A 21053-nucleotide genomic window follows, 5' to 3' on the forward strand; every position below is an offset into this window, starting at 1 on the left:
GATGCAGCAGGCAACCTCCTAGCCAGCTGCCAGCAATGTTCAAAGCCCTGCCATTTGCTCCAAGGACCTCTGAGGCTAACATGTACTTTGGGTTAATGCTTCCAGAAGCAATAATGCCCAGTTTTACCATTATACTTTCTATCACCTCTGGCTTCCCAACATACAATAAACTGTTGGAGTGGTGCAACTGAAGAATCTGTACCTGGAAACTTTGTCGCTCCAATGGTGCCGTAAGTGGTGACTTGTAAACTTTTCACTGTACTCATTTGAGTACATGTGACAATAAAGCTAATTCAAATCAAGGTCCAACCAGCTTACACCTCAATATGCGCTACCATCATTTTAACAGTCCTCAAACTGAGTTGGAACATTGTCCATCACCAGGCTAAAGACTCCTGTATCCTCCTTGTAGATCTATTATGCCAATCAATGGCAATCTGCCAGTGTTACAATGGCCCTGAAATACTGTGGACATTTTTGTTTATTGGAGAGACAGAGGGAGGGAGATGGAGTGGGGGGTAAGATAGAGAGAGAGAGAGATAGAGAGAGATATTAATGCCTAAATTGTTAAAGAAACTTTAAATAGACTGATCTAAGATCATGTATGACTACAAAGATACTGAGGTACTGCTGAGGCCTGCTTAACAACAAGCTGCCCCTGCAGGTTATGTCTCATTTTGTGTTTTTCCCTTTGAAGAATACAAAAGTAAAGTTTCAACTCTACTGGATTGTACTTGTGGGTCTGAGTGTTCTGATGTAGAGAAGCCTTTGTTTAAATATTAGCGTGCTCAGATGGTCACAGTTGAAGAACTTTCCCCATGTTACTGTTGTGTTGCAAGTAAAGAATCATCGAATTGCAACAGTGTGGAAACAAGCCACTTGGCCCAACATGTCCACACCAACCCTCCGAAGAGTATCCCACCCAAATCCCTACTCTATTACTCTACATTTACCCCTGACTAATGCACCTAACCTACACATCCCTGAACACTATGGGCAACTTAGCTTGGCCAATTCACTTAATCTGCACATCCTTGGACTGTGGGAGGAAACCAGAGCACCTGGAGGAAACTCACACAGACACAGGGAGAATGTGCACACTCTACACAGACAGTCACCCGAGGCTGAAATCAAACCGGGGTCCCTGGCACTGTGAGGCAGCAGTGCTAACCACTGAGCCACCATGCAACCCCAAGATCTTCTCTCATTCATGCAAACATGATAAAAATGGAAATAATCTGTCTCACCCTGCCCATGCTGGAATGAAATCACAATCAAAAGAAATCAGACCAATAGAATCTCAATTAATCTGCAAAACCAAGGAATAACTGTTCAGCAATCAACATCAACACTGCTGGTAACCTCCACTATCATGTCTACAATGTTCAACTATCCACTCTTTGTGAACAAGTCTGATATGATTCAATTCTTTTCTATTTTTATCTCTTGTACTCACCTCTTAGTTTTAAGCGGTGTGTATACATGCAAACCTTTAGTTTGCTGTGTTTAGCAGTTAATAAATTCTATTCATTGAAACATCTAAAAAATGTTGTTCATTGAATAAAAATCTAGTTAAATTGGCTCCTTATAAGTTAAAGCTCCTTTGATTTTGGGAGATGGTTTCCACGAGGAAAGGGATTTTTTTTTAACCAACTGAATGGGGAATAAAGAAGGGGAGCCAGCTCATTTCTCCTCACCAGGGGGAACTTAACAGTTTGTGGGATTCTGTCTGGGACTCTATTGAATTGGGAAACGGCTCGCTCTGTCAGGTCATAATGGAAGAATTTTTTCAAGGTTTAGATAAACAGATTTTTAATCAGTAGAGGAGTCATCGGTTATGGGGAACAGGCCAGAGAGTGGACTTGAGGATTATCAGATCGGTCTTGAGCTAATTGAATGCAGAACAGACTGGATAGGCAGAATGGTCTATTTGTGCTCCTATGCCTTATGCTCTTACATTAATATACAAAGATTACATTCATTAATATTTTATCAGCCTACTAAATGGTTACAAATATTTTTATTTCAGGCATACCAACTTGCATTCCATTAAATGTACCCAAAAGCCATTGATAAGAGGCATCTGAACCCAATATGGATAAAATGCTTGTCTTTATTGTCTTACAGCAAAACAAAATCAGGAGTAGTTAACAGTCTAACGGTCTCCAAATCAAACATATTTAGCCTGCACGCTGCTGGCTCTCAGAATTTTATTTACCATTATGTCCAAAAGGGCAAAATAAATGCAAAGCCAAAGTGGCTCTCAGTTTTGGTTCCAATGCTGAGAATTTCACACTGTTAACGAAACCAAAGAATAATGGCTCTGACTCTGTCTTCCCCAGTTGGAGCACTGCTGAGAAAGTCTACTTCATAAAGTCACAAAGAGCTATTTATCTTTTTGTCCAATGGCTGTAAATCAAGAAGGACACAGAACCACCTGCATGACAAACAGCAGAAGTAGTCTAGGATAGAAGAACGAAGAGATCCCATAACCAATGGATCAGATCAAAGCTCTGCAGTTCTGTTACATTCAGTCCTGAGTGGTGGTGCACAAAAAGACTGCTAACAGAAGCAGCAGGTTTCACAAATATTCCTGTCTTTAATGATGGCAAGTTGGTGCAACAAACACAGCTGAAGCATTTGCAACCACCTACAGCCATGACTGCCGTGTGGATAATCCACTCAGGCTCTCCTTGTGGTCCCAAAAAATACAGATGCCAGTTTCAGCCACTGTTATTCACTCCATATACTGTCAAGAAATAGCTGACTATAAAAGCTATGGGTCCTGAGACATTCCTGGAATAAAACTGAAGACTTGTGCTCCAGAATTAGCTGAGCACCTAGTCAGATTGTTCCCATACAGCTACAAGAGACTGGTATGTACCTGGAAATATGGAAGATGGCTGAGATATATCCTGCCCATGAAAGGCTGGACAAATCCAACCCAGCTGAATATCGTCCTGTTAGTCCATTCTCAATGGTCAGAAAAGTAATGGAAAGAGTTCTCAACAATGCTTACAAATGACACCTCCTTCAATTGAAACTGCGCACTGATGCTCAGTCTGGGTTCCACCAGGATGATACAACTCCTGACCTCATGGCCACCTTGGTCCAAACACTGATTAAAAACAATGAACTCAATAGGTCAGTTGCATGAAAGCAACTACCCTTCATATCAAGGTTGTAGTTGATCGATTATGACATCAAAGAACTCAAGTAAACAGACAGTCAATGTGAATTAGGGAGAATAATTCTCTGCTGGTTCGAGTGGTACCTGGCACAGAGGAAGAAGGTGTTGGTTATTGGAGCTCAATCTCCAAGTTCCAAGCCATCGTAGTCAGGGTTCCTTAGGGTAGTGTCTTAGGTCTGACCATCTTCATCAACAACCTTCCTTCTATTGTTAGTGTAAAACTAGGTCTATCCACTGATAATGAAGAAGGGCTCATGCCCGAAACATCGATTCTCCTGTTCCTTGGATGCTGCCTGACCTGCTGCGCTTTTCCAGCAACACATTTTCAGCTCTGATCTCCAGCATCTGCAGTCCTCACTTTCTCCTATCCACTGATAATGTACAATATCATTTACACCCACTCAGATATTAAAGCCACAAGACCTGGGCAAAATCCTAGTTTAGGTTGATAAATGGCAAGTAACATTCATGCCACACAGATGCCAGGAAATGACTAACAAAATATAGTCTCGCCATCTCCCCTTGATATTTAATGGCATTATCGTTGTTGAATTCCCCCACTATCAATGCCCTGGAGGTTACCATTGACCAGAAACTGAAATGAATCAGCCATTATTGAGCACCTTCTTTACCACCCTGTCAACCTGTGATGCAAATTTCAAAGAATTCTGTACCTGAACTATTGAGTTTCACTGTTCTGCAACAATACCAAGGGCAAAAGGACAAAAGAAGTTGAATTTTGAGAAAGGAACAAAAAAAAGCTTATCAAAGTTTTAATTCAAATTTGAAGTTACCAAGAATTAAAAATTGATAGAATGAAACTTCACACTTGAAATTTTATATTACAGTATCAAAGAGATTCAATAACAATGGTAGTCAAGATCTACCATTGACTGGTCTTTCCAGACTAAATTGGATGAACTCTAAATTCCTGTGGTGAGTTTAGTTCATTTCTGCTAAGCAATCAGAACTTAACATGCATTGAATCATGAGTTAGACATGTTTGTATATGGATCCAAATACTTAAAGATGCATTTCAGATAGTAAAATCTCTATTTCTGCATTGAGCCATACATCTGGCCTCTCTTGAACACAGAAAATGTTGAAGAAACCCAACAGGTTTCTAGCAGCACTTGTGAAGAGAAAAACAAAGTTAACATTTTAAGTTCAAAATGACTCCATATCAGGACTCATGTTGAAATTGTGCATAAAAAACAGATCACAATTAGCCTCATTATTACTTTATCAATAAAAATGTTTAACTGGATTGCCAGATTGAATGTTAGCAACAGTTTAATAAAAGTCACATTGATGACTCTTCATATCTCACTCCCTGAACCATTTAAGTCTGTAGTCTTTATACTGGATGTCTCAAGTCTATCCATTAGGTTGAAATCTATCAACAGTAACAGACTTGCAGTCTTTAAATCCATATTGACCTTGAACCTGTCCGATTGCATTACTTAAATTAAGATGCTATAGCAATCATTACTGTGGCTGAGTTTTCATACTGATATGAGTTGAGAAGCTGCAAGGGAAAATGTACTTTAAAAAAAGTCCACACTGGATTAATTTTAACATTGACTTAAAGTAAAAGTCAAACTCTTGAAGTAGTTATTGGAAACCTCAAAAATTTTCATTTTAAAATTAAGATGGTAATCCCATGGGTGGAAATTATCATTTGCACAAGTTTCACAGAGCCTCTATTAACATTGGAGAACCTTAGCTGACTGGAGTGTGAACATGAGTGCAAGCTTCAGTGCCTTTGAAATGAACTGCACTGCAGTTTCCATAACTCATACGTTATGGCACTACACTTATTGGAAAGGTCAGGTCTCTTTCCACTGGATGTTCTTAATCAGCATCATGATTCAGCTAAGCAGTGTAACAGAACCATTTATTGGTGAAAGCCAGGCAATGGAACATTACAAAATATACAAGTGCATACATAATCGAGACATGATTGTTTTGTCCGATAGGAACAAGATGACTAAATCACAATCTCGTGAAATGTTCAAATATAAGATTTGGGAGTCAAACTTATTCACTGCATCAATCATATGGTAATATTCTTTTGCTCAAAATGTAATTACATTGTGCGAAAATCATACATTCTGTCATTCCTCAGGCATCTGTGACAAACATGTCTCAGTAAGCATTAACCGGATACTCATCAGTGAAGTAAGATCTCACAAATTGCAAATGGAGGTCTGTGGGGACACAACCCAAAAGATGTGTCTGAAATTCTGCTTTTTTTATGGTTTTCCTGTTGTTCAATAAAAGTTAATGTAATAAACTGATTGAAGGCTTTCCAGCATGTGGGGCTGCCAGGATGAACAATGAGAGGATGTTAGGCATTGGATTAAAGGGGAAGAGTAGCTCCCCTTCAAGCAGTTTGTATATAATATGGTGTCAGGGACGAGTTGCCTCTGTAGCGGTTACTATGACAGTCAATCAGATGAGTGATGATATAAAGAGGTGACTAATTTATAATTGTGACATTCTACTCCCTATGTAGTGTCCCCTGTGCCACAGAATCCTCAGAAACATTTTTTATTCCCCTCCCACTACACGTGCTATGAATGGCTATCACTGACTGAGAATCAGATCATGGAGAGAGACGCTTCATGAAACCCCCAAAATTGATACTTAACTGCATTTTGGTAATGTTCAACCCAATGGAATTGAAAACTAGAGTCATCCACAGTGACTGATACTATCACTGACTGTCGTAAAACCAAGCTGGCTGACTAATATCAGTTAGTGAAGGAAAATGGCCATCCTTTTGCAATCTGGTCCACATGTGACCAATGTGGCTGACTCTTATCTCCCTCCAAAATAGCTTAGTTTCCCCACACAGTTCAAGGGCAATTAGTCATAGACATAAGATGCTGGTCTTACCAGCGAAGCCTACATTCTGTGTCAGACTGAAAAAAAAACCCTGAACATGAATGGGAATAATTTACCACAAACAGTGTTTTCTAACTCTGAACTGTAGAGCAGCAAAGGAATTAGGAAATATAAATTCACAAATCTTTTTTCGGACCGAAGCCCAGAAGACAAAATAAGTAAAACCTGCAAAAGACACATATTAGTCTAACTTGCCTTGTATACCTCAAAATGGGGATTCAGTATGATGACTACATTAATTTTGAACTATCGTTTTTCTTCTTGCTCTGACAGGTGGATATAGCACTCCTAAAGGCTAATGGAATAATGCAACATTCAGAAGAGGACAATTCCGCCAATCCTGCATGTTACAAACAATCAAGAATCAGGAGTAGGCCACTCAGACGGTCAATAATATCACACTGATTGTAACATCAAAATCACATTTTTGTCTACTTCTAATAACCTGTCATCCCCATGCTTACCTTCTCCCTCATAAAACTATTCAAGGACCCAACTTTCCCATCTGTTCAGGAAGAAAGTTCCAAATATTTACAGCCTTCTGAAACTTGTGAAAAAGGTTGTGCATATTTCCTTCAATTGCCATTTATCACAAGGGGCTTGGAAATATAAAGGAATGTTATTGTATGACAGTTGCATAGAGTCTTTGTTAGACGGCATCTGAGGCATAACATTTAGTTTAGGAGTTGCATATCTAGAAGACGATGATAGGCTTAGTGGGTGCAAAGAGCAGATTCATCAGAATAATACGAGGGCTCCAAGTGATAAACTATGAGCAAAAGTTTGATAAACGTAGGGTTGGTGACGATTCACCGCAGCACATTCACCGCCGCTGATTAGCCACTGCCGGTTTGCCACCAGCGTTTCTCCACTGGGGTTGTTTGACCTCTGGAGACTCTTCGCCACTGGAAATATATATATGTAGTGATTGTTTTCCCTCTCGCCTGTTCTTTCATACTTCTCAGTCCCCTTTATTTATACAACAACATAGTACATATTGATTAAAAAAAAGGTGAAATAAATATCATTTTATTGGTTTATACATAAAAATGAGTTACAAACACTTGTGGTGGCGAAGCGTCCTTGGCAGTGAAAGGGCAGTAGCTAATCGGCGGCAGCAAATTGGCTGTGGCCAATGGTCCCATCCCGATAAATGTATCCCTTCAGCATAAAAGATTAAGACTAAATCTGAGTGAGGTGTTTGAAATGTTAAAATGTTCTAAAAGGGGATAGAGTGAGAGAAATTATTTCCTCTACTAATGGAATTAAGTACTGGACATAATCTTAAAATTATAGATAGGTTATTTATGAGGGAGATAAGGATATAATATATATTAACGATTGAATACATCTAAAATTTTCTCATTTGGCATATTTGAGGTTTAAAGAGTGAACTCCAGATTTCCGTTAGCACATTTTGAGGGACAAATGCATTTTCTAGATGGAACAGGCTTGTGGAGCTGAATAACTTTCTCATTTTCCAAGGTACCTAATAGATTTCAGTAAATGTATTGGATTGAAATGCTTTTCCATAGTTTTTTCTTCATAGGTAATGCCTAACCAGAGGAATGTTTCCTGCATTCTTTATTTTTATTTTTTACATATTTTAACTGCTTCCATGAAATACCACCATTTTCATGCATATTGCAGTGTGAAGATATTTAAAAATATTAACTTTACTAACAAATGTATTTCTGTTTCTTAAATACCTCTGTACCAATTTTGCAGATTTGCTGTCTAATACATGCTTTAAAAAGCATTACCCAGAAAAGAACTAAGCATCAGATTGAGAAATAGATTACATTTATATAGTAACGTTCACACCCCGAGGGTATCCCAAAATGCTTCATAGCCAATTGAATATTTTGAAAGATTGTGTCTGATATTCTGTAGGCACTAAAAAAGTGCCAAAATTAGTAATGTTGAATTCAATGTGAATCATGGAAAAAATCCATTAATCACAATCATACCCACCTGAAAGGAAGATGATTGGGTGTTGGACGTTAAAATTCTCAGTCCCAAGACTTTACTGCAGGAGCTACTTAAGGTAATGTCCTCGGCCCAACCAAATAAATTGCTTCATCAATGAACTTTGCTCCATCAGATTTGGAATGTTTATGGATAGTTGCACAGGTTCAGTTCTATTTGAGACTGCTCATATCATGAAGCAGTCCATACTCATGTGGAGCGAGATCTGGATATTATCCCGGCTTGGGTTAATAAGTAGTAAATAACATTGTCACCATGGAAGTGCCAGGCAATTGCCATCTCCAACAAAAGAAAATTTACCACCTCTCCTTGACTTTCAGCAACATTTCTATCATTCCATCCTATGTACTTCATGTTAAATGTTATCATTGATCAGAAACTTACTTAGGGAAATTACATAAATACAACATAAGTTCGTAAGATAAAAGCAAATTACTGCGGATGCTGGAATCTGAAACCAAAAGAGAAAATGCTGGAAAATCTCAGCAGGTCTGGCAGCATCTGTTAGGAGAGAAAACAGCTGACTTTTCAAGTCTAACTGACGCTTTGTCAAAGCTAAAAAAAGGGGAGAAATAGGAAGGTATTTATACGAGGCTGAGAAAAGGTGAGTCATGGCTCCAGAAGCAAAGGTAGCAATAAAGAGATGATAGTGACAGTGCATAGAGAGATTAAAGGGAGGTTAGGAGCTGTGAATGACCAAGGCTGAAGCCAGTGCTATGTGACAAAATATGTAGGGGATGGGGGGGAGGGGTGAAGTGAGGCAAAATGGAAAACAGGGGAGAAGGGTAGCAAAGGGGGAAGAGGAGAGAAAAGGTGATGAGAGAGTGGGGAGCGAGAGAAAGAGAGACAATCAAGAAATAAGAGGTACAGAACAGTGAAAAAAAATATAAAGAAAGAGAAGTAAAATAAATGAAATAAAATTATCTGAAGTTGTTGAATTCAATATTGAGACCGGCAGGCTGTAACGTGCCTAATTGGAAGATGAGATTTCCCTTTTTTTAATACATTTTTTTCACTGTTCTGTACCTCTTATTTCTTGATTGTCTCTCTTTCTCTCGCTCCCCACTCTCTCATCACCTTTTTCTCTACCCTTCTCCCCTGTTTTCCATTTTGCCTCACTTCACCCCTCCCCTCCCACCCCCCCCCCCCCCACCCCCCCCCCCCCCCCAACTCCCCCATCCCCGACATATTTTCTCACATAGCACTGGCTTCAGCCTTGGTCATTCACAGCTCCTAACCTCCCTATAATCTCACTGTCACTATCATCTCTTTATACCATCCCACCATTTTTGCCAGTCAAAATCTAGAAATTCCCTTCCTAATAATTCTGAGTATGCATCAACCACAAATGTAGAACAGTTCAGAAACATGGCTTAAGCATACGTTTTCAAAGACAATAAAGGAACAGAAATAAATTCTCAATGATTTGCACATCCTGTAAAAACAAAATCAGAAGTCATTTTACATGTAATAGGTAGAGGCAGAGTCACCATGGTTTTGTTAAAAGGAAGTCAGCTTTGACTTATTGATTGGCTTGCTAACAGGGGCAGAGAGTCTGCCCCATTAATGGGTCTTTTAAGTATTTGGAATGGTGTAACAAGTGTTGTGCCATGTGAGTTGGTGCTAGGAGCTCAACTGTTTATAATTTATCTAAGTGATGTGAATGGATGGAGAAAAAATATGGTTCTGGATTAGTGGTGCTGGAAGAGCACAGCAGTTCAGGCAGCATCCAAGTAGCTTCGAAATCGACGTTTCGGGCAAAAGCCCTTCATCAGGAATAAAGGCAGTGAGCCTGAAGCGTGGAGAGATAAGCTAGAGGTGGGGAGAAAGTAGCATAGAGTACAATGGGTGAATGGAGTAGCATAGAGTACAATGGGTGAGTGGGGTAGCATAGAGTACAATGGGTGAGTGGTTGTAGCACTTGTAATTACACAAAGATTGTTCCAAAAGAAATTTGTAAGAAGGACATAAGGTGGATGTGAAATCATATACACTGCAGATAGGTTAGGTGAATGGCCAAAGATGTGCCAAACAGGACATAATGCTGGAAAATGTGAAATTTTCCATTTCGATAGAAGGAATGTTAAAAAAAATTACCTAATTGATGACAGATCATAGAGCTCTGAGCTGCAGAGGGAACTGGTTGTCTTTGTACAAGTGTTTTGATTCCAGCTAACTTTACCACAGGACAAGTCAGATCCCAAAATGAAATCTGGCTGGACAGATCATTTATTAAATTAAATTTATGGTAGAAGTCCTTCGATGAAACATAAACATACAAGGCCGCAGATTGGTTTTAACAGTAAAAAATAGATGTTTACTGATCAGAATAAACAAAATAACAAACCAAGCTATCTAACTGGTAACAGTTTGAATGACTTCAAAGCAAAAGGATCAACACAATATCATGTATTTCCCATCATTCTCATTTTGCAATTTTGTTAAAAAATAGAGAAATATCCCTTCTCATACAAGTATAATTTAACTAATTTTGCCCCAGATCCTGTGAATTGTGAGGCTTTTTCCTCGGATCCCCATACAAGTGAGCTCTTAGATTTTTTTCAATTCTGAATAACCAAAGCAGATTTCTAAACTAACACTTGTGATCTGGTTTCGCAAACTGAACCCGTTTACTGAGGTAACTTAATTTTCTGAAATGCTCTGAATAATCTCTTTTTTTCTAGGATATCATTCTCCAATATCTGACTTCGTTTAGGTTCGAGATAGAATTTAAGCTTAGTTTCTGCAGTGTTTATGCCAGTATTTCAGATCATTTTTACTTGTTGTTCGCATGTAGAAATGGACTGGATTCAACAAATTATGTATTGTTTGTAAATTCCAACATTTTTCTTCCAAAACAGCATTCATTATTAATAAACTCTAACAGTTTTTATTTAAATGCACAACTTAATGCATTATACATTAGATATAGGAGCAGAATGTGGCCATTCAGTTCATCGAGTCTGATCTGACAATGCAATCATGGCTGATACGTTTCTCAACCCAATTCTCCTGCTTTCTTCCTGTAATCTTTGATCACTTTACTAATCAAGAAATTATCTACATCTGTCTTAAATACAATGACTTGGCCTCTGTGGCAATGAGTTCCACAGATTCATTACCCTCTGGCTGAAGAAATTCCTCTTCATCTCAGTTCTTTAGGGTTGCCCCTTCACTCTGAGGCTGTGCTCTCAGGTCCTTGTCTCTCCTGCTAGTGGAAACATCATCTCCATGTCCACTCTAGCCAGGCCTCTCAGTATTCTGTCAGGTTCAATCAAATCCCCTGTCATCCTTCTAAACGCCATTGAGTACGGACGCAGAGTACTCAACCACTCCACATATGACAAGCCCTTCACCTCCAGGATTATTGCACGGTGGCTCGGTGGTTAGCACTGCTGTCCCACATCACCAGGGTCCCAGGTTTGATTCCAGCTTCAGGCATTTGCACATTCTTTTATTGGCCGGCACGGTGGCACAATGGTCAGCACTGCTGCTTTACAGGGCCAGAGACCTGGGTTCAATTCCCGCCTCAGGCGACTGACTGTGTGGAGTTTGCACATTCCCCCCGTGTCTGTGTGGGTTTCGTCTGGGTGTTCCAGTTTCCTCCCACAGTTCAAAAATGTGCAGGTTAGGTGAATCAGCCATGCTAAATTGCCCGTAGTGTTAGGTGAAGGGGTAAATGTAGGGGAATGGGTCTGGGTGGGTTGTGCTTTGGTGGGTCGGTGTGGACTTGTTGGGCCGAAGGGCTTGTTTCCACACTGTAAGTAATCTAATCTAAACTTCCTATATACCCCTCCAAACCCAACACATCCTTCCTTCGATATGAGGCCCAAAACTGGACACTAGGGTACATAACTATAGTTCCATGACCAAACTTTTACTTGATTATAAGCTGCTGTCAAAATGCATATTTCCAATATATCAAGTAGCAGCACAAAGCTGGTGGTTTACTAGTGTAACAAAGCTGGTTCTTTCTTTCTAAAAGCTGTTCCTTTTCTTAAGGATACTGCGTCCTTGATTTTGTTTTCAGATGGGTCATAAAATTCTCCCGCTTCCAATTAGACTGGTTTGGGACAGAGATTAAAGGGTATTGAGAGGCCTTTTTGTTTATATGTAAATAGTGGTCATGTTTAGAAGTGAAAGGGGAGTGATCAGCTCTCGAGCTGGGCAGTTCAGTCCAGAACTAGTTAGGAGTTTAACTGTGTGGAAACGGCCTCTCTCTTTCTGTCCTTCTTCAATCTGTAAGCATTTGTTCCATTTTGTTTACTGTGTTTTTTAAGGGGGTTTGCTTATTGGGACTGTTGTGTATATTTAGAACAGCATAATTAAGTCTAGTTTGGATCCACTGGGTTCTGTAGGCATTGTTTATTCTGTTCTTTGTGTTTCATTTTGTAATTTTGTGAATAAATTTATGTCTGTTTTAACCTAGTAGCCAACCAAGCTACCTCACTCAGTGTAATTCTCACTGTACACTTACCAAAACAAATTGCAAAGTTGTGGTCTGGGCTGCCTGCTCAATAATGGGGAGAAAGTGAGGACTGCAGATGCTGGAGATCAGAGCTGAAAATGTGTTGCTGGAAAAGCGCAGCAGGTCAGGCAGCATCCAAGGAGCAGGAGAATCGACGTTTCGGGCATGAGACCTTCTTCTGGTGCTGTGAGACAGCAGTGCTAACAACCGAGCCACCGTGCAATAATCCTGGAGGTGAAGGGCTTGTCATATGTGGAGTGGTTGAGGACTCTGTGTCCAGCAAGCTAAGATAAAAGGTAGGGAGGAGGGACTTGGGAGAGGGGCGTTGGAAATGCGATAGGTGGAAGGAGATTAAGGTGAGGGTGATAGGCTGGAGTGGGGGTGGGGGCGGAGAGGTCAGGAAGAAGATTGCAGGTTAGTAAGGCGGTGCTGAGTTCAAGGGTTGGGACTGAGACAAGGTGGGGGAGGGGAAATGAGGAAACTGGAGAAATCTGAGTTCTGAATTGCGGTAATTTCCCCCCAGACGTGATCGACGATGCCCTCCACCTCATCTCCTCCACTTCCCACTCCTCCCCCCTTGGGCTCCGCCCCTCCAATCACCACCAGGTCAGAACCCCACTGGTCCTCACCTACCACCCCACCAACCTCCATATAAATCGTATCATCCGTAGTCATTTCCTCCACCTCCAAAAGGATCCCACCAACAGGGATATATTTTCCTCCCCTCCCCTATCAGCATTCCGAAAAGACCACTTCCTCCGTGTCTCCCTCGTCAGGTCCACACACCCCACCAACCCAACCTCCACTCCCGGCACCTTCCCCTGCAACCGCAGGAAATGCAAAACTTGTGCCCACACCTCCCCCCCTTACTTCCCTCCAAGGCCCCAAGGGATCCTTCCATATCCACCACAAATTCACCTGCACCTCCACACACATCATTTACTTCATCCGCTGCACCCGATGTGGCCTCCTCTATATGGGGGAGACAGGCCGCCTACTTGCGGAACGTTTCAGAGAACACCTCTGGGACACCCGGACCAACCAACCCAACCACCCCGTGGCTCAACACTTCACCTCCCCCTCCCACTCCACCAAGGACATGCAGGTCCTTGGACTCCTCCATCGCCAAACCATAGCAACACGACGGCTGGAGGAAGAGCGCCTCATCTTCCGCCTAGGAACCCTCCAGCTTCCTCATTTCCCCTCCCCCCACCTTATCTCAGTCCCAACCCTCGAACTCAGCACCGCCTTCCTAACCTGCAATCTTCTTCCTGATGTTTCTGCCCCCACCCCCACTCCGGCCTATCACCCTCACCTTGACCTCCTTCCACCTATCGCATTTCCAATGCCCCTCCCCCAAGTCCCTCCTCCCTACCTTTTATCTTAGCCTGCTGGACACATTTTCCTCATTCCTGAAGAAGGGCTCATGCCCGAAACGTCGATTCTCCTGCTCCTTGGATGCTGCCTGACCTGCTGCGCTTTTCCAGCAACACATTTTCAGCTTGTGCCTGCTCAATAATGTTTTGAGTGGTCTGGCCTTGTCCATAACACTGGTTTCAGTCAGGCCAGTCTCTTGACCATTGATTGAATTGGTGATTTACTCCTTCCATTCAAATACAAGGCAGAAACAAATTTAATGTCAGAATAACAGATTGTTAATGTGCATTGAATTGATGGAAAGGCCAATTCCACTCCATAATTTTCTTGGCTTGTGTCAAAGAGTGAGATATCAAAGTATTGAGTTTTGAATCTTGAGCAGTCTTTTTTAATTTATTTTTTCCAGTTTTATTTTCTCGTTGGGTCATTCTGAACATAAAATTCCCTAAGGCGTGTAATGAAACACAGTTGTTGATTAGCTTTAAAAATGAAGCAGAGATCAATTCCAGCCTGAAACTAAAAGACAAATGTAAGACCATTCCAATTTATGATTAGCAACCATGTATGCCGATTCGTCAATAATAATTTATTTTAATGGCTTTGCAATTATAAGGTTGCATTCTTATGGAACTAGTTTATTGTCACAAGAAGTTTATGTTCTACCTAACATGTTAAAATAAAATCTGACATCACTTTGAAATGCTGTAATTTGTTAACCCTTCTTAAATATATAATTGAAAAGGAAATCTTTGCAGTGTTATTGAGAGAAAAACAAGGTTGATTAGAAAGCTTTGACATAGGCACAACAGGACAAGTTCTTCCTTTCTGCGCTATAAGGTCCTTTAACTATGACTATGACTATGGCTATGACTATGACTGTGACTTCCAGCATTTTAATAATTTTATCACAGCACTAATGCTCTGGTCAGAAAATACAAGTGATGAATGTTGTTCGATCAGATGTCCGGAGGTAGCTTATATATTTTCAATCTTCAAATCTGATCGGTCTACTTTAGCTACATTCTTAGAGTTGCTGTCTTGGAGTTAGCTGTCTAAGCCTCCACTGCAACATATTTAAGAAGGCATTATTCTGATGTCCAATTTATATTAAGCCGCTTCTAAGTAAAAAACACAGTAAAGCTCAAAATCTCTGTGTTCTTGAGGAACTCTGTTTGATTGAGACCTCCCAAGAGATAGTTTTGAATAGGATAAAGCATTATCTTGACTCAAAATGGCTACATTTTAAAAAAAATTATATTTTTCTCCTAAATTATCTAATTAAAAAATTAAAATGGAAGATTATCTAGAATTTTTGGAAGTAATAGAAGCAGTCAGATGGAGCAAGATGATCTCTTAAAGTTTCCTGTTGTTTATTCAGTCATGAAAACAAGCTTCTCCAGTGAATCAGGATACACATCTATTGTGAAAGTTAGACTTGCTAAAACCTGAAACTCTTATCATCTGGTTTGATACCACACTATGAATTTCGGCTCAAGATAGGCCTATCTAAGAGAAAGTACAGTCAAAAACCGACTTCAGGCTTTGACTTCAAAGTAACACAATTTATTATATTTTCATACAAAGTATTGCTACATCTAGTAATCATATATATTCCAGGCTCTAACGTAATTACGTTAGGTTAGGACTAATGTGTGTCTGTTTCTGTGTTCATGCGCACCTACTCTTAAAGCCCTCTAATTCTAGACATCCTAACTCTGCCCACACTGTGCTATTTATGCTCGGTAATGTGCAGCTTCATGACATCATTGCAAAGTTGCTAAAGAGTCCTGAAGTACAACTGAAACTAAACTGATCACTTCAACCCAGAAATCTGATCAACATACTCCATTGCAACACAACAACAGCGTACACTTAAAAGTACTTTTAATAAAATAAAATATCCCAGAAACTCTATAAAATAAAACATGACACTGTGACACATAAAGAAATAGGGCAGATGCACAACAACTTTGTTAAAGAAGTAGATCTTAAAGGCAGATAACGAGAGTGACCAAGAGGTTTAGAAGGGGAATTCCAGAATATAAAAATACAGATATCTCAATGGGTTTTAGAGCTGGACTAGATTACAGGATTACAAGGGATAAGGCCATACTTCTGAACGTAAGGATGGGAATCTTAAAATAAAGGCGTTATCTGATCGAGAGCCAATGTAGGTCAGCAAGAAGGAGCAAGATGATCTCTTAAGGTTTCCTGTTGTTTATTCTGTCATGAAATCGAGCTTCTCCAGTGAATCAGGAATCATTTCATTGTAAGAGTTAGACTTGCTAAAACCTGATGACTAGAACCTGGTGTGAGTTAAGATGTGATTGACAGTGTATTGAATGATTCCAAGTTTCTGGAAGGTATAAGGTCAGAGACCAGGTGAGAAGTCTGCTGAATATAGTGACCTCTCGAGGTAACAAAGGCATCAGTGATTGTTTCAGTAGCAAAAGAACAAGGAAAGAGGAAATAAAACAGAAGTGACCATAGTAATGGCAATCAGAAAGACAGACTGTGAGATGGAAAGAATCAAATATGGAGAATCAAGGCATTAATTCTTGTGTTAACCTCTCAATCATGTTTGCAAACATATTTGGGCAAACATGAGCATAGTCATCTGTTTATGACAAATGCATTATGCTCAAAAAACCTACACAGGTTATAGTTGTTGATATAGTTTCAGAGTATTTAATGGATTGTTCAGATGCACTTCTACCACCTATTAAGCAGAGTGAAAAGTAATTTCTGCTTCATTAGGGAGATAAACATGCCTGAAGTAAATGCAGTAGTATGGCCTGATCTGACTCCAATATGAAGTAAAGTGAAAACAACAAATGCTGAAGATCACAACGGGTCATACAGCATCCATGGAGAAAGAACAAGCTAACATTTTGACTCCAGATGACTCTTCATCAGAGCTGAAGTGTGGAGGGGACAACATTTATGCGACAGTTTGGGAGGGGTGGGGTTAGTGGGTGGAGGATGCTGATGGAGAAAAGATATGGATAGTTGGGATTAACTGATTGGAATGTAGGAATGGTAGAACAATGGTGTGTCTCCTGCCAGATTTGAAAGGACAGTAAGTGGAATGGGGGGCAGGGGACGACATGATAACAAGCTAATGGAAAGGGAAGAAATAGGGGTTGGTTCACACCAATAAAGATGAAGAGTCTTGAAACGTTAGCTTGTTCTCTCTCCATGGAGGCTGTCTGACCTGTTGTGATCACCAGAATTTGTTGTTTTCAGTATAGTTTCCAGCATCTGCAGTGATTTGTTCCTACATTAAGTGAGCTGCCCTTCCTCTCCCAAGAGAATTCTGCTTTGCTTTGATTCAATATTAGGGTTGCCCTTGACCTTTAGTTTACACTAGGAGCATAGATTTAATGGGTATTTGCCCTTGCCCTTTCAGGAATTAGAATATGCAGGTTAATGTTTCCCACAAAATTTCACCTCATCTCTTGTAAAACCTATCTTTGATGCAGTCTGTTTTGAAACTGCACACATGATAGGGCTGAGGAATTCATGGTTGAAAAGTGTGGTGCTGGAAAAACGCAGCAGGCCAGGCAGCATCCAATGAGCAGGAGAATCAACGTTTCGGGCATAAGCCCTTCTTCAGGAATGAGGCTGGTGTGCCAAGCGGGCTGAGATAAAAGGTAGGGGGGAGGGGTGCTGGGAATACGATAGGTGGAAGGAGGTGAGGGTGAGGGTGATAGGCCGGAGAGGGGGTGGGGGGCGGAGAGGTCGGGAAGAAGATTGCAGGTCAAGAGGGTGGTGCTGAATCCGGGGGTTGGGACTGAGATAAGGTGGGGGGAGGGGAAATGAGGAAGCTGGAGAAATCTACATTCATCCCGTGTGGTTGGAGGGTTCCTAGGCGGAAGATGAGGCGCTCTTCCTCCAGGCGTCGTGCGGCCAGGGTCTGGTGATGGAGGAGGCCAAGGACCTGCATGTCCTTGGCGGAATGGGAGGGGGAGTTAAAATGTTCAACCATGGGGCAGTTGGGCTGGTTGGTGTGGGTGTCCCAGGGGTGTTCTCTGAAACGTTCCGCAAGTAGGCGGCCTGTCTCCCCAATGTAGAGGAGACCACATCGGGTGCAGCAGATGCAGTAAATGATATGTGTGGAGGTGCAGGTGAATTTGCGACAGATATGGAAGGATCCATTGGGGCCTTGGAGGGAAGTGAGGGGGGAGGTGTGGGCGCAAGGTTTGCATTTCTTGTGGTTGCAGGGGAAGGTGTCGGCAGTGGAGATTGGGTTGGTGGGGGGTGTGGACCTGACGAGGGAGTCGTGGAGGGAGTGGTCTCTCTGGAACGCTGATAGGTGTGGGGAGGGTAATATATCCCTGGAGGTGGGGTCTGTTTGGAGGTGGCGGAAATGACGGAGGATGATACGATGTATCCGGAGGTTGGTGGGGTGGTAGGTGAGGACCAGTGGGGTTCTGTCCTGGTGGCTATTGGAGGGGCGGGGTTCAAGGGCTGAGATGCGGGAAGTGGAGGAGATGCGGTGGAGAGCATCGTTGACCATGTCGGAGGGGAAATTGCGGTCTTTGAAGAAGGAGGCCTTTTGGGTTGTTCGGTAGTGGAATTCAGTAGTGGGCGGCATGGTGGCACAGTGGTTAGCACTGCTGCCTCACAGTGCCAGAGACCCGGGTTCAATTCCCACCTCAAGCGACTCTCTGTGTGGAGTTTGCACATTCTCCTCGTGTCTGCGTGGGTTTCCTCCAGGTGCTCCAGTTTCCTCCCACAATCCAAAAATGTGCAGGTTAGGTGAATTGGCCATGCTAAATTGCCCCATAGTGTTAGGTGAAGAGGGTCTGGGTGGATTGCGCTTCGGCGGGTTGGTGTGGACTTGTTGGGCGGAAGGGCCTGTTTCCACACTGTAAGTAATCTAATCATTTCCATCGCAAATTCACCTGCACCTCCACACACATCATTTACTGTACCTGCTGCACCCGATGTGGTCTCCTCTACATTGGGGAGACAGGCCGCCTACTTGCGGAACGTTTCAGGGACACCCGCACCAACCAACCCAACCGTCCCATTCCTGAACACTTTAACTCCCCCTCCCACTCTGCCAAGGGCATGCAGGTCCTTGGTCTCCTCCATCGCCAGACCCTGGCCACACGACGCCTGGAGGAAGAGTGCTTCATCTTCCACCTAGGAACCCTCCAACCACACAGGATGAATGTAGATTTCTCCAGCTTCCTCATTTCCCCTTCCCCCCACCTTATCTCAGTCCCAACCCCCGGATTCAGCACCACCCTCTTGACCTACAATCTTCTTCCAGACCTCTCTGCCCCCAACCTCTCTCCCTCACCTCCTTCCACCTCTTGTATTCCCAGCGCCCCTTTCCCCAAATTCCATCCCCCTACCTTTTATCTCAGCCTGCTTGGCACACCAGCCGCATTCCTGAAGAAGGGCTTATGCCCGAAACATTGATTCTCCTGCTCCTCGGATGCTGCCTGGCCTGCTGTGTTTTTCCAGCACCACACTTTTCAACTCTGGTCTCCAGCGTCTGCAGTCCTCACTTTCTCCTGAGGAATTCATACATTGTTTGTGCAGGAGGCTGGTGTCCCTTGACCTGGATACTAGCCAAAATCTTGAATGACTTACGTGTTATGACATTTTATTTTCTATTCACAAATTCACTTGAATCCTTAACTACTTCACTTTCAAAACAAATCGAAGAAGATTATAAGTTTCCTTCAGTAGAAGGTTGAGGGATTATAGAGGTTTATAAAATCATGTGGGCATATATAAGTTGAATAGCAATGGTCTTTTCTCTAGGGTGGGCGAGTTCAAAACTAGGGGCCATACTTTTAAGCTGAGAGGAGAAAGATTTAAAAGGCTCCTGAACTTCCAGAGGAAGTGATGGATCCAGCTAGTTACAACATTTAAAAGACATTTGGATGGCTACATGAATCGGAAAGATTTAGGGGATAATGAGCCAAACTCAACCAAATAAGACTAGCTTAGTTTGAGAAACTTGGTCATTGTGGATGAGTTGGACTGCAAAGTCTGCTTCCATGCTGCATGATTTTATGACTCTAAGTTGCTATTACACTGATTCAATTAATTAATGCTGAGATACACATTTTTATAAATTTTGCACTGAAGGATTCTTATTGACCTGTTCATTGCTGCCCTATAGATCAATGCTAAGATATTATTTCAGTCTCTTCTTGCAATGTTTCAACATTGTAAGAAATATCTTTGGAGGGTGTCTAGCAATTCATCTTTCTTCAGCAGTCCCTTGAGACTGAGGATGACTTGTTCCCACTCTAGTGTTGTGGGAACTGGAATGATTGAATAGTCCAACAGTGGATTGGTACACCCTGCCAAAATGGGGCAGATAGTGTTTGAAGCATTTGGTGAGGGGTGGGTGGTAGAAGGAAGAGGAGGGCAGTGGAAGAGGTGTTAGAAGGGATAGTTGCTTCGGTTTTCGCACACTCCTTCCATTGTTTGCATGTGGTCTTTACCTAGGCCTCTCTGAGATGCTTGAGTGATTGATACCTTTGCGGATGCTCCTTCGTCAGATTAGGTGGGTTTAGGAAAGAAATTCCTACTAGTTAATGGGGACATTGCATTTTTATCAGGAGTTCCTTAATGACATCCTTGAAATGTTTTCTCTGTGTTCCTGGTAACTGCTCACCGTGACGGAGCTCAGAGTAGAAACCTATATCCAACTGTAAATTAACAGTTCTGCTCTTTCCATGTGGCATATCATTAGACTATATTAACCATATTTTGTACAATATTCAGAGAAATGTATTTCTATCTACTGATGTTTACCAAGCTATGTTGCTAGGTAACTAATGCAAAAGATAGGAATAGCAAAAGAGATTGGTAACATTCATGAGAATCATGATAAATGAAGTAAATACGTTAAGGAATGGCAGACAGATGTTAAAGTGAATAAATGTATACTAATGGACCAGGAAACATAAAACATGTTCACAGTGAATGAATAAATTTTGATATAATTGCAAACAAAAATCACTTGCTCATATTCTGTCATTGTGAAGCCATTACTAACAGACTATCCTTGCGCAGGGAATCATCTCAAGGGTAAACAATTATAAATTGAAACAGATTATTTTTAACCAAAATTATTCTTTGTTGAAG

The sequence above is a fragment of the Chiloscyllium punctatum genome, chromosome 20, assembly GCF_047496795.1.
Source record: "Chiloscyllium punctatum isolate Juve2018m chromosome 20, sChiPun1.3, whole genome shotgun sequence".
In the NCBI taxonomy this organism is placed as follows: domain Eukaryota; kingdom Metazoa; phylum Chordata; class Chondrichthyes; order Orectolobiformes; family Hemiscylliidae; genus Chiloscyllium; species Chiloscyllium punctatum.